This window comes from Falco cherrug, chromosome 1 (assembly GCF_023634085.1).
Source record: "Falco cherrug isolate bFalChe1 chromosome 1, bFalChe1.pri, whole genome shotgun sequence".
Taxonomy (NCBI): Eukaryota; Metazoa; Chordata; class Aves; order Falconiformes; family Falconidae; genus Falco; species Falco cherrug.
This window is the reverse complement of record NC_073697.1, coordinates 35,285,631-35,297,688: the sequence shown is the minus strand read 5'-3', so window position 1 is coordinate 35,297,688 and position 12,058 is coordinate 35,285,631. Positions and strand designations below refer to the sequence as shown.

The 12,058-nt window shown below is 35.1% G+C and overlaps 1 protein-coding gene across 1 annotated transcript in view; it reads right to left on the bottom strand.

Moving 5' to 3' along the window:
• Positions 1 to 264, bottom strand: part of GPM6A (glycoprotein M6A) — a 139,673-nt gene extending 139,409 nt beyond the window's left edge. Inside the window, exon 1 of the mRNA XM_027799879.2 lies at positions 152 to 264. The gene's annotated coding sequence lies outside the window, so the exon portion shown is untranslated. The remainder of the gene's footprint in view (positions 1 to 151) is intronic.
• Positions 265 to 12,058: the final 11,794 nt, after the last annotated feature.

Genomic DNA, 12,058 nt, shown 5'->3' with positions numbered 1-12,058 from the left:
CCCATAGGAGATGCTGCTTCACAGGCAAAGAATGCATCACATCTTTGCAGTCGAGCTCATGCTCCCTCACTTTCACCACAGTTCAGTGTGTGTGAGTGTAAGCGACAAAATTCAAGGCAGCATTAAAACATAATTATCCTTTAAACCTTACCTCAATGTTCATTATTTTTTACCCATAGCCTGCCTACAAGATTCAGATGGAGTTGATTTACACTTGGTGATGGGGCATCTCTGTAAACTCATTCATTTCTTCTGCTTTCCACTTCACGTTCTACGTTTTTTCCACATGAATAAGAACACAGAAGAAATAACCAAGTTACTGCACAAATACAGTACAGAAAGCACAGAAGAGTAAGCTACAGAGTAGAATACTTGCAATATCAAGTTAGTTAAAGTTCTCTCTCCATTATTCTACCAGTTCTAGTTTAGACATCGTCTTTGTTCACACATTATTTGACACAGGAGAGTCTTTGCAGTTTAGATGTTTGGACATCACAAGACAATAATAATAATCGTGAGTTACTAAAGCTTGGCTTTCCACACTATGGAGTAAAAAGTCACATGAAATAAAATGAGTGCAGAATATAACTGTATGGATGATACATGCCACACTTTAAAACAAGAGTCCATGGGGAAAATTCTAATGATTTTACATAGGACTGAAGGTGTTATTTACTCTCAATAGAAACTCAAAAAACAAGACATAAAAAGTGTTCTCACTTTTTAAACTGTTGATTTTTAGAACTATGAAAACAATATATTACTATATGCATTTCAAAATAAAGAATACAATCAATTTTGAGACTGTCTAATTTATAGTAATGTTTTCCTCATAAGAGCAGCACATTATGGCTTCTCATTAACTGCATGGAAACATTAATGAAAATTATGCATCTAAAACTACCCACACATCATAAAGTGCATGGGAGGAACAGGCAGGATGCCAGGGAGGTCATTTTGCTTCACAGATTTTTCATGTCAGCTAAGGTAGAACATTATGGAAGGTGCAGCTCCGGTTTATGTAATATAAGAAGTTAGAGAAATTAAAGAAGAATAGAACAAGATGTCCTTGCAATGGCAGTAAGAATTTGGTTGTTAATGAGTTCAGACACCCCACTGAGGACTCTTTTCTTCAAGGTCTGGTTAGGGAGCAGCTACAGTAGATTCTTTGTGTACATGCCAGCTACATTTTTACTACCACTGGATTTTTCTCCAACTGCATCCATTTCATCCAAGCTCTGAAGGGAATAAGGAAGTAAAAACAAGCCAAAAAAGGGAGATTAGCAGCGGAGTAAAAAAGAGAAATAAAGAAAAGGCTGCTGGGTGGGTCCTCCCACTAGCACAGAAAGCCCAAGGCTTATGGAGGATTGTGAAGCTGACAGAAATCACAGATGTTTAATGCCTATTTTAAGGTCAATTTTAGTTGTCTGTGTTTGTTAATACTGGAGAGATCACAAATACTCAATTTGTAAAATAATGAAAGTTAAATTGTGCTTATAACAATTTCTCAGCAAGCTTTTTAGTCCTTTAGTATATCTCCTATGAGCAATGCATCGCTTTCTCTGATGGCCTACATGTGACAAATGTAAGGAATCTAAAACTGGCATCGTTGTCATTCTCTTAGAGTAAATGTCCTGACAAAAAACAAAAACAAAATTAATTTTGGGGGGAAAAAAGGGGGGAAATAGATTACATACTTCTAACTCTGTTAGGAGAGAGAAGTTCTAGAGATGAATTGCACATAGATACATATATAGATGCATGTGTGCTTTATATAAGTATATATTTATGTGTATGTATATACTTATATAAATGTATACATATAAAACACACTCATATGTACATATATATGCTCCTGTGCTGTTCTATTCAGCTGCAAAATATTCAGCAAATGAGAACTTTCTGTAATATTCATGCCCAGCAACAAAAGGCATGTAAATTATGTCCTAACGGAACATACCATTAAGTGCTGCGCTTCATCCCTCACCCCACCCCCTTATCATTCCTAGAAAATCAGAGAAAAAGATTTTAAAGCCATAACTGAAATTGACTGTTCAGTTACAGGCTACAAAAGGACAGTTTATAAATACCATCCATGAGCACTGGTTTAATGACGCTGGTTCAGCAAACTCCCTGGATCCTGTAATCTCTTTTTTAATCTCTGTTATATACTTAATGCCTTTGAAAGGATCAAAGTAGTACACAATATACTTATTACAGAGCAACATTGTAACAGGACAGGCGGGGGGGAAATAAAGATTAACAGATTAACGAAACTTTTTTCTTTTTTTGAAGCGATGTATTTTGGATGGTATTCAAGTTAAGATTCCTTTATAAATTCTAATTGCAATCTCTTAATACAGCATGATTAGAGGATCTTCCTAATCTGGAAAACTAAATCACATAAATGGATTTCAGATCAGTTTTCAGATGACCAAAAAAACCCTCACAAACCCAAAAAGGTTCCCACAAAGAGCTGTTGACTAAAACACAGCAAACCAAACCACATTTCCTGAATTATCACATTTACTCTAACGTAGGTAAACTGATTTGTGTTTTAGATGTCAGATACCTCTAAGCCTTCTTTGCACCTATTAACATCTAGTGTTTTAACAAGGAAGGAACTCCACTCTACACTGTAGAAATTTCACCACTCTACACTGTAGAAATTTCACCAAATAAAGTTATCACAAAATATTTTTCCCACTAATCCTTGGAAAAATATAACGATTGTAAAGACAATTTTTATTCTGATGACATTCTAAAGTTTACTGGTCTGTCTCTCAAACTATGGTCCAAAGCATAAGTACAACAGAATGTTCTGGCTGAACAAAATCAGGATTTTTTTAATGTTATTACAATCATGACACTTATCCTACTAGCACAAAAAAAAAAAAAAAAAAGATTTATTTTTTCAACTTTAAGAATTCAGGTGTGGGGCAAAGTAACTTCAACCCTCTTTTCTTAATTGTGCAATGCATTATAAACATGAATATCCTTTATGTCTTTCTGAATCTACATGTTAACATTATAGATCATAAGAATGTATATCTACCTAAATTTTTTTCCTAAGAATTTCAAAAATATTTTCTTAAAAAAAAAATTTCTAAGCATTTAAAATATATTTTGTATACTTATACAGTACCTAAAAGAAGTAATCTAAGATGTTCAGGTATGAAATAATCACCTGCATAATTTTTTAAGGGACAAGTTTAAAAAAACACTGACTTACTAGTGTGTGTTTTTTAATTACTCTGCACTAACAAGATATTTTATTCATTTCTTAAACAATTATTTATGATACCTGTAATAATAATATCATACCTTTGAGTGTTTTGTTTATTTTTAAACAGAAAGAGCGATTTATACATATCCAAAAGTAAATATAGTTTTGCTCTGAGTGAAAACATTGATAAACTAAGCACATCAGTATGGAAGGAAAATAATCAGTGAGACACTGTAATGCTAGACTGCAAAATATACAGCAACACACAGAAAAAGCTATGACAAAACAGTGAAAAAGAACAAACAATATCAACCATCATTTTACCAATGTTTAAATGGCAAACTGTATAAAAATGATTAAACTTTTTAAAAGAAATGAGCAGGACAGGTAAAAAAATTAAATCCTTATAGAAGGCATAAAGACTCCAAAAATTCACTATACTGGAAGCACAGCTTGTTGCACCTAATATAAAGATTTGAAAAAGGATGGAAGCTGGCATGGATAACCATGGGATTTGCTATGACCAGTAGATTTTTTCCCCCATGTTTTTCATCCTCTAAACAGGTCATACTAACTTATGATTTCTATTTACAAGATCTACCTCTTAGGAACTCAGCTGTTGTTGTCATTCACTACATACATGTTTCATTTAAATATGAGCTTTGGAAGGAAAGATTAAATATCATCTATCAGAGCAAAACCAATGGCAGACGCAATAGGAAGAGTCTCCCATGAAAGAATAGACTTTCTAAAGTATGATCTCTTTTAACCTTTCCCTTCTTTTCTCAGAAGCAAGTAAACACATACCTTCAGAGCAGAGGCTCAAATTATGCACAGTCTGAATCATGCTTTCGCTCTCTCTGAATCAGCACAAAAATATTTGCTTATTTTTACAGATATCACATGCTTACAATGCTTCAGCTCATTTTAACATATGCGTACAGAAAAACTGTTACAGTGGGAACCATATCTGAAAACATAAGAAGGAATTAATGATCCTGAGGTGTATGTTGGCCCAACTAAGCCTCCCTAGCTAGTTCCTGTATGTTAGCCTAAGCAGCTGCTGAATGACCCATCATGCTACGTCCTGTCATGCTAGCTTGCAGGTGTTACAGTGGGATGTACAGATGGTCCTGCCTGATGTTCTAACACGTATGATCTGTCCTTCATGGACATTTCACACTCTTTAGATCACAAATGAATATTTTTATTGTGAGGAAAAAGACCAGCCTTAACTGGTAAATGTAATGGTGAGGAAGAAGACTATGAAAGCATGGCAGGTGGTGAGGTATGTTGAACCTCACCACAGATGGAAATCCTGTGCAGCATGTCATGGATACCTTGAAGAGGTCTGTCTGATGCTGACACACCTCCGGGGTTCTTGTCATCAAGTGACATAGGATTAACTCATTAATCTCATTTTCTAATTATTCAGTAAATAGCATTTAACCACATGTATGTTTGAGTCATTTTTCTTACCAAGGTTCATAAAAAAACAAGTATGGAAGATATATGTAAACAACCTTAAACTGTCTTTAAGCACAAAACCGTTTGTAGTAGCAAATCTGTTCAATGACAAGAACAGACAGTAAGAATTTGACTATTTTCATGGCCTTCATCAGTAACTTAACTCTGCGATTTACATGTGTACAAAAAGAGAAGTGCTAACAGTATCTATTATTTGGTCCAATGCAGTTTTAAACTTTACTAATACATGCTTCATTACAGCAATGCCTTATTTTTCCTGCCAGACCGAGGTTAACTGTTTCTACATGGTGAAGTACATGCCTGGTATCTTCCTGTTTGCCAATATTTATTTCTTCCTCAGCTTTTTAGCCATCAAATTCCAATGGATGTAAAAGAGAAGCGATATTATGATAAAGCAAGCATGGCTGTTTTTTCACGAAGCACAATGCTGCCAGTACTAAACCAAACTTATGAAGGGAGGACTATAGAAGCAAAAATAGAACAAATAAACCTACTTGAAAAAAAATCCCCATTTCCATGACAACAGAAACACATCGTTAAGGGCCAGTATACTCCAGAAGAACTTGTTTTCTCTAACAGACAGTACACTAACTGCATTTTTATTATTTTATTTTTGGGTTTTTAAACAGAAAAAGCTCTTCTTCTGGAGTCTTCCCATAAACAAACTGATAAGAGAATACAAAGACATGGTTTCTTTTGATACATGAGGACGAAAACCGCACTGCATGGTACTTAAATGAAAGAAACAATAGTTATTGTGAGTAACGCTGAAGACATTATCTCTCAGAAGTAACCCCTGGATTAGTTATAAAACTACAGAAATGCTAGACAATTCTCACACAACCATTTTAGATGGTTTTATGAAGTTCATTTAAAAAACAAGTCCATACAGTTTTACTATTAAAAGACTGTTCTACACTGGTTTTATAGTTATGTAAGTTTCCTTCCCCTTTGTTCATTATACATAAGTAGCCACCATCTTTTCACAGCAGCACCAATATTTTATACATTTATTTAAGTACACATTTAATTTGGAAGCATAGAGAAACAGAATCAGTCTTTCCTAATGAGAGAAGTGTATCAGCCTTCCTATATTATTATAACTGTATCTATACTGTTCCTTTATGGAGATGCCCCTTTTGAACAAAAAATATCATTTTAGCTTTAGCTATCGAAACACATAATGTCTGTCTTTAAACTGTTTTTAAAAAAATCAACACCACAACAAACAAACAAAACACCTTCTTCCTAATGCTATTTCCATCTGGCTACTCTCTCTGGTTTCTTCCAGCCTAACAAAATCCTAGAATTTCAGCTATATATCAAGTTCATTAGCTGAATATCATAATTTTTGGACCCAAGCTTTTTGCTATGTCTTGCTAGTACCACAATTTGAGGACCCAGTCCAACTTCACCATCACGAGTACCTCTTTTCATCTTATCAATGACATCCACAAACTATCTCATCTCACTTCATAGCTTTTTCATATCTTGTTCTTCCACTTTCTAGCATACCAGCTAGTATTTCTGAAATTTATTTCTATCTCCGCTGTGTGAGGTGACCACTTTAAATCTTTTTCCCCTTCTTGGATTTTTTCCTATTAAAAAAAAAACAAACACTAATTCAACTACTCTAAAATACGGACAGATGATCATAAAATGCAGGCATTTTAAAAAATGTTGGGAAACTGCTGCTAAACTTGATGCACACCCAGTCAAAGTTGCTATCATGCTCCACTTAGATGATCAATGATTATTTGATACATGACAACTTTCAGAAACAAATCATCTTATTTCTGCATCCTTATAATAAATCATTATGTTATTATATTTAAAATTCTGCATTCTGAGATATCTGTGGCCATCATTAGCTAGATTGTCTAACCCTACCATTTGTCACTACCTACACTACAAACTTTGTGAGGTAGTAATAGTGCCTCTGCAAAGGCAAATGTCAATGATTAAACAAATACAGATAAACTGACCAACACACACATAACTTAAAAAGAAACTCTCCACTGTAAAACAGAGGAAGTTTCTAAACCTTAAATGGTATCCTTGCAATATATGATACATGTATTTCATTGATTGTGTTAAGTATAATGATGAACACTTACCACCTAAGTCTATTTACACTTTTTTGGGGATATGGGAAGGATGAAATACATCTCTGGACCACAGAAATTGTTTCATCAATAAGAAAAAATGTTGAGGTCAGAGCTGGAAAAACACCAGGACTGAAGAGTTATTCAAGCTTTATTTAAATGAAGTAATTAGAGGTGTATAATTTTGGATGGCTAGCAGTTGGTACATTCTGTCCATTCAGTGGTAGAATTTTCACCCTTTTGAGGGTGTACACATCCTTCTGACACTGCACAAAATAGATTATAGGAAATTGTTTTAAAAGTGTGTTAGTTTTAACAATTGCATATAAGGAAGTGGTTCACTCAAATTCACCTGCCTGACATGGGTGGACTTCCTTCAAAATTCCTTGCCAGTCTGTATAAAACATCACACCCTTGACTGAAATCTAATGAGCTACCTGTTATTAAGTCAAAGAGAATCTCTGATCATGTTTTGATTATACTTTCCATGGGAATGTTATGTATATTTAGGATTCATACATTTAATAAAATAATAATTTCATGAAATATGACTTAAGTGAGCTATCACCCCACTAGCTTAAATGCTAAAGATGGAATTGAAATTCACTGTACTACCACTCACTTTGCAGTCCTAGAATACACAGAATACTCTACTTCAGAGATGAGAGTGAGAACATGTGAGTGAAGCACTCAGCAAATGTAGTCATAGTCCGACGTACTCCTTGCTGTCATTTTGTATTATGTCATGTATATTAGTAGCACAAAAAATACTTCAGTTGCACAGAAATAGTAAGATTTTTCTTCAGATTGGAAAAGGAGAATGAACCACTAAACAGGACCAGCAATGACAGCAGCCTAATGTGCAGTAGAACAGAACCCAAACTGTCTTTGTCTACTAGAGTCGGGCACAAAAGTAATGTACTTCGTTGTATTAACACTGAAGTGTAATGTTCAAGGGTTTACCTCTTCATCATGTTCTCTCACTTAAAGCTTCACTCTGATATTTGTACAAGAATAACTTAAAATAATAGATTTAGGTTGGGGATTTTTTCCAATTAATCGAGGCACATAAACAGTAATTTGAGGCACCCTTCTCAAAAGACAATAACCTTAGCAAGATACCTCCCTAAACATCCTTTGTTCTCATGGAACAGCTTGTGTGTCTTTAATTTTCTGAATATATCCTTAGAATTTGTAAAAACATAGGAAAGTCAAAACAATAAATATAAATCTCACTTCCATCTTTTCTATTCTATTATCAAGTCTACTCAATAGCATGGATACAGGCCAGTAACAACAAAGTTCTGGAGCACACAACATGTCTTGAGTGACCTGTAATTTTGACCTCTGCTACACAACTTCAGAACACTCTTCCTTTCAAAAGCACAAACATATTAAACTTTACCCCCCCAAAGATGTATGTGAAATCATCTTAGAACCTGAAATCACAAGAGAACAACCTTACACAGAGACCTTGAAGAACTGCACACTCTTATAATACTTGGGTATAAACTTACAAAGGAAAGAAACTGTTGACATGCAAAGTACTAGGACCCTACCACCACTGAGCTTCTTCCATAATATCCTTGTTGATATATCCTTAATCAATTTAAATCTTATGTCTGTGTACCATACAAAAATATATTCTTATACTTAAATAATTAAGAAACAAAAAGACTACCCAAGATTTAAAACCAGAAGTAACATACTAAGCTACCCATTGTAGGGTGTTACATTTGCATATTGTGCTATTTATCATTAACAAATTATAGGTCTGCACTGAAATTGAACACAATGTACAAAACTATTTCATTCAGAGATCTGAACACTGTGTTGGGTGAGGGAGGGGAAGGAAATTTTTCTCTGAAAAAGGGCAAACTTCTCAGGCCTTATCAAAGCCTTATCAAAGCATCAGAGTCGTTAGCTGAATACTTTTTAGCTGAAAACTTTTCTCTGTCTAATTTGACAAAAGTCATACCTCATTTTTCCAAATAGACTCTGAGCAGGGGAGGATAAGCAATGCTACAGTAAGAGAGACACGGAAATAGCCTCCTAACTCAACTATAACTTAAGAGCTTCAGACAGAGTTGAAGGAAGGGAAATGGAAAGAAGAGAATGTTTGAAACTGATTACTAATCTAAAATAGTACATAATAAAAGGATGACATGTTCAAATCCACATACCATTCCATAAACACAACCTGAAGATGTAGGGTTGCTGAGAAATTTGATCCTCAATGGGGAAAATTGAGCATCTTATAGCATGGTAGCTAGAATTTATTGTATGACAATTACTTCTGGAGCTAATCCAACATACAAATACATGCAAGACTTTTATGACTATTTAAATGTTTTGATAAAATTTGCAAAGCTCTATTTATATTTCTTTCTTTAATTCTACTAATTCTACTTTTTACCACATTCGTTTATTTTATGTTTGTGTTTTATTTTTTACACATATGCAACCAGACTAGCTATAAACCAAGCCTAAAGAAACTACAAATCTCCTTTATTCTTGCTCATTTAAAGTGTATGTGTGAGTATGAGTATCTACAGGGCATTTTTTCTGCTTCACATTTGTAGGGACATTCCAATATCTGCTTCCCTTTTTTCTTTTTTTTCCCCCAAACACAGTCCCAATTTCCTTGACTAACTAGCACAGTGCCTGCAGCCATCTTTACTGAACAATTGCCAAAACACGTTATAATCTGGTGACTCTGAAAATGCAGTATTTTGTGAAATATATACACAGTAGTATAATCTTAGAGGCAAACTTCTCAGCTAGCTGTCCAGCCTGGCTTGATTCTTGAGTATTGATATCCAGCAAAGCAGGCCTCTTTATACATGCTCAACATCCAGAGTTCTACACCCAGGTTCTAAGCCCCTGTTCATTCCCAATAATCTCCTACTGAGCCAAATGACATCCTATTCCTGAAGCTTTTGTCCTGTTTAAGACACCATTGTGAACTGTGATGGACAGCACCTGCTTTGTATAGTTGTTCACCACTTACTATCTGTAAGCTTTATTTTGTGAGTATGACTGAGCCGCTGAGGAAGCTCTGTCTATTTGCCTTCCATTTACTGTTGCTAATGGGGACAAATGCAGACTTTTGAAAGGCAAAAGGATTGTTTTGGAGACCAACTCCTCATCTTCATTTGGCAAAAGCTTACAGAAAGAAGGCAGGCAGGGAACATTTAACGGCGTAAAATGGGAGACCCTGAGAAGAAGAAAGGACCATACTCCTAGACAGACCTTAGATGTGACTACAGAGAAAAAAAGTGGAAAGAAATAAAAGAAAAAAAAGAGGGTGAGAAAAAAAAATGGAAAGTACCAAAACCTCAAACTTTTCACAGGGAACCCAGCAAGGACTACATTGCTTACTGCAACCAAGAATGCCGGTGAAAGATGTTGGACTAGAAAGTAAAGAGAAGAAAAGATTCCATCACTTTAACCTCCAACACCCAAAAGATCTAAATTTCTATTTCAAAAGCAACCACATTTAAGCTCTTGTGCCAATATATTCTATCTTTAAATGTATAAAACAGTTTGGTGTACACACTTTAAGGAAATGATGTTCTGACAGTATCCTGTCAAAAAACCAAAAGTGCATAAAGCAATCCAAAGATCTCTCTATCTCCAACCTTCAAGTAATGCCTGAATTCACACACATGTTCACCTGCAAGAAGTGGTGAAGGGAATGGGGCAGCTGGGAGAAAAAAAACCCAAACACGCACAACTGTAGAAGAAATATTTTCAAGACAAGTATTTCTGTTTAGTTTTCTTATTAAATATCCACTAAAAAATTTTTCAAATATGTTGTATAAGAATTATTTCAGTTCTTAAATTATAATGATTTACCATATTTGGGAGCAATTCCACCACTGATAGCTTAATACTACATCTTTTTTTTTCTACCTTTTACCTGTTCTACCTGTTTCCATCTGCAACAGCAAATCCCGCAGTTCTGTGAATCACAGTGGTCAAAATGAAGACATTTGGCTAAGACAGGATGGAAACTTGAAGTCCTCCCACAACTGCTTTTCTTAAAGTTGACATTAAAAGGAACAGCAGATCATACATGAAAATGCACAGGCTTAACCTGTGACCAGAAATAATTACAAATGAAGTTTTGGTTCTATCAGCACTTTTTCCCCTATTTGGTCATCTTCTGAAAGAACTGCCAGGGTGGATGACACTCTCCCACAGTCCTGCCATTGACCTGTTATTCCGTTTCAACAATATCTTACAGTGTGATAGTCAAAATTTCTGTTATACTTCCACCGTGAAAGGGAAAATGTCACTAAATGCCATGTAACCACTTGAAAGTACACAGAGAGATAACTGCTGAAGCTTTGTCAATTGTTACTTTAAAAAGAAATTTGACCGTGAAGAGCTGTGTTTGGGAGCATTGCTGTGAGAAATGAATAAACATCCTTTCACTCCTTCCCACTGACATCAAGCAGAAATGAGAAACGGAAGTAGACAGAGGTCACACGCTAACATGAAGAGCTCTGTAGAAACGTCCCTGGATTCTAATCCGGACTGACAGCTATCCTATTCTTCACCAGTATTATGTATAATGGCCACATAACTCTTGTTTCAAAGTCAGAATAACTCTCAGGATTACTAGGCCTCATTCCAGCCTCCTAAACCAAACTACAGATGAATCAACCATTTACTTGGGCATGTAGTAGTCCAAGACAATATGCTAAAAAAACATACAAGAAAAAATCCCCAAAGGACCTTGCACTGTATTACCTTAAGAAAATTCTGAATATTAACTTCAATGTATAACTTCAGATTGTTGAGACATTGGAATGTGTGGGTCATGAAGAAAAGGAAGGCAACCTTCCACTAAGTGAAAGGTTTCATTGAAACATTCCACCAATGTTTCATTGGCTTGGATATTTAATGTAACTGTAGTTGGTATAATCGCCAATTTAATTTCACAGGATTAATTACATGTGTGTTTATCTGTTTCTAAATCTGATTTCTTCACTGCCTTGTCAGTTGTAAAATTGCACAGATGTTAATTTTGCTTATCAATACCCTTCCCCAGTTTAGCATACATGTCAGACCTCAAGGTTAGTTCCTCCAACAGAAATTTACAACTCATTTTTTATCTGATATCATTTTTCTGTATTAGCTCTTGGAGAAGAACATGGCCACCAATCCAGATGGTAAGAGGTAAGGTTTTTAAAAACATGTAGGTAACTCTCATAGTATGCTGCAGAGCCTT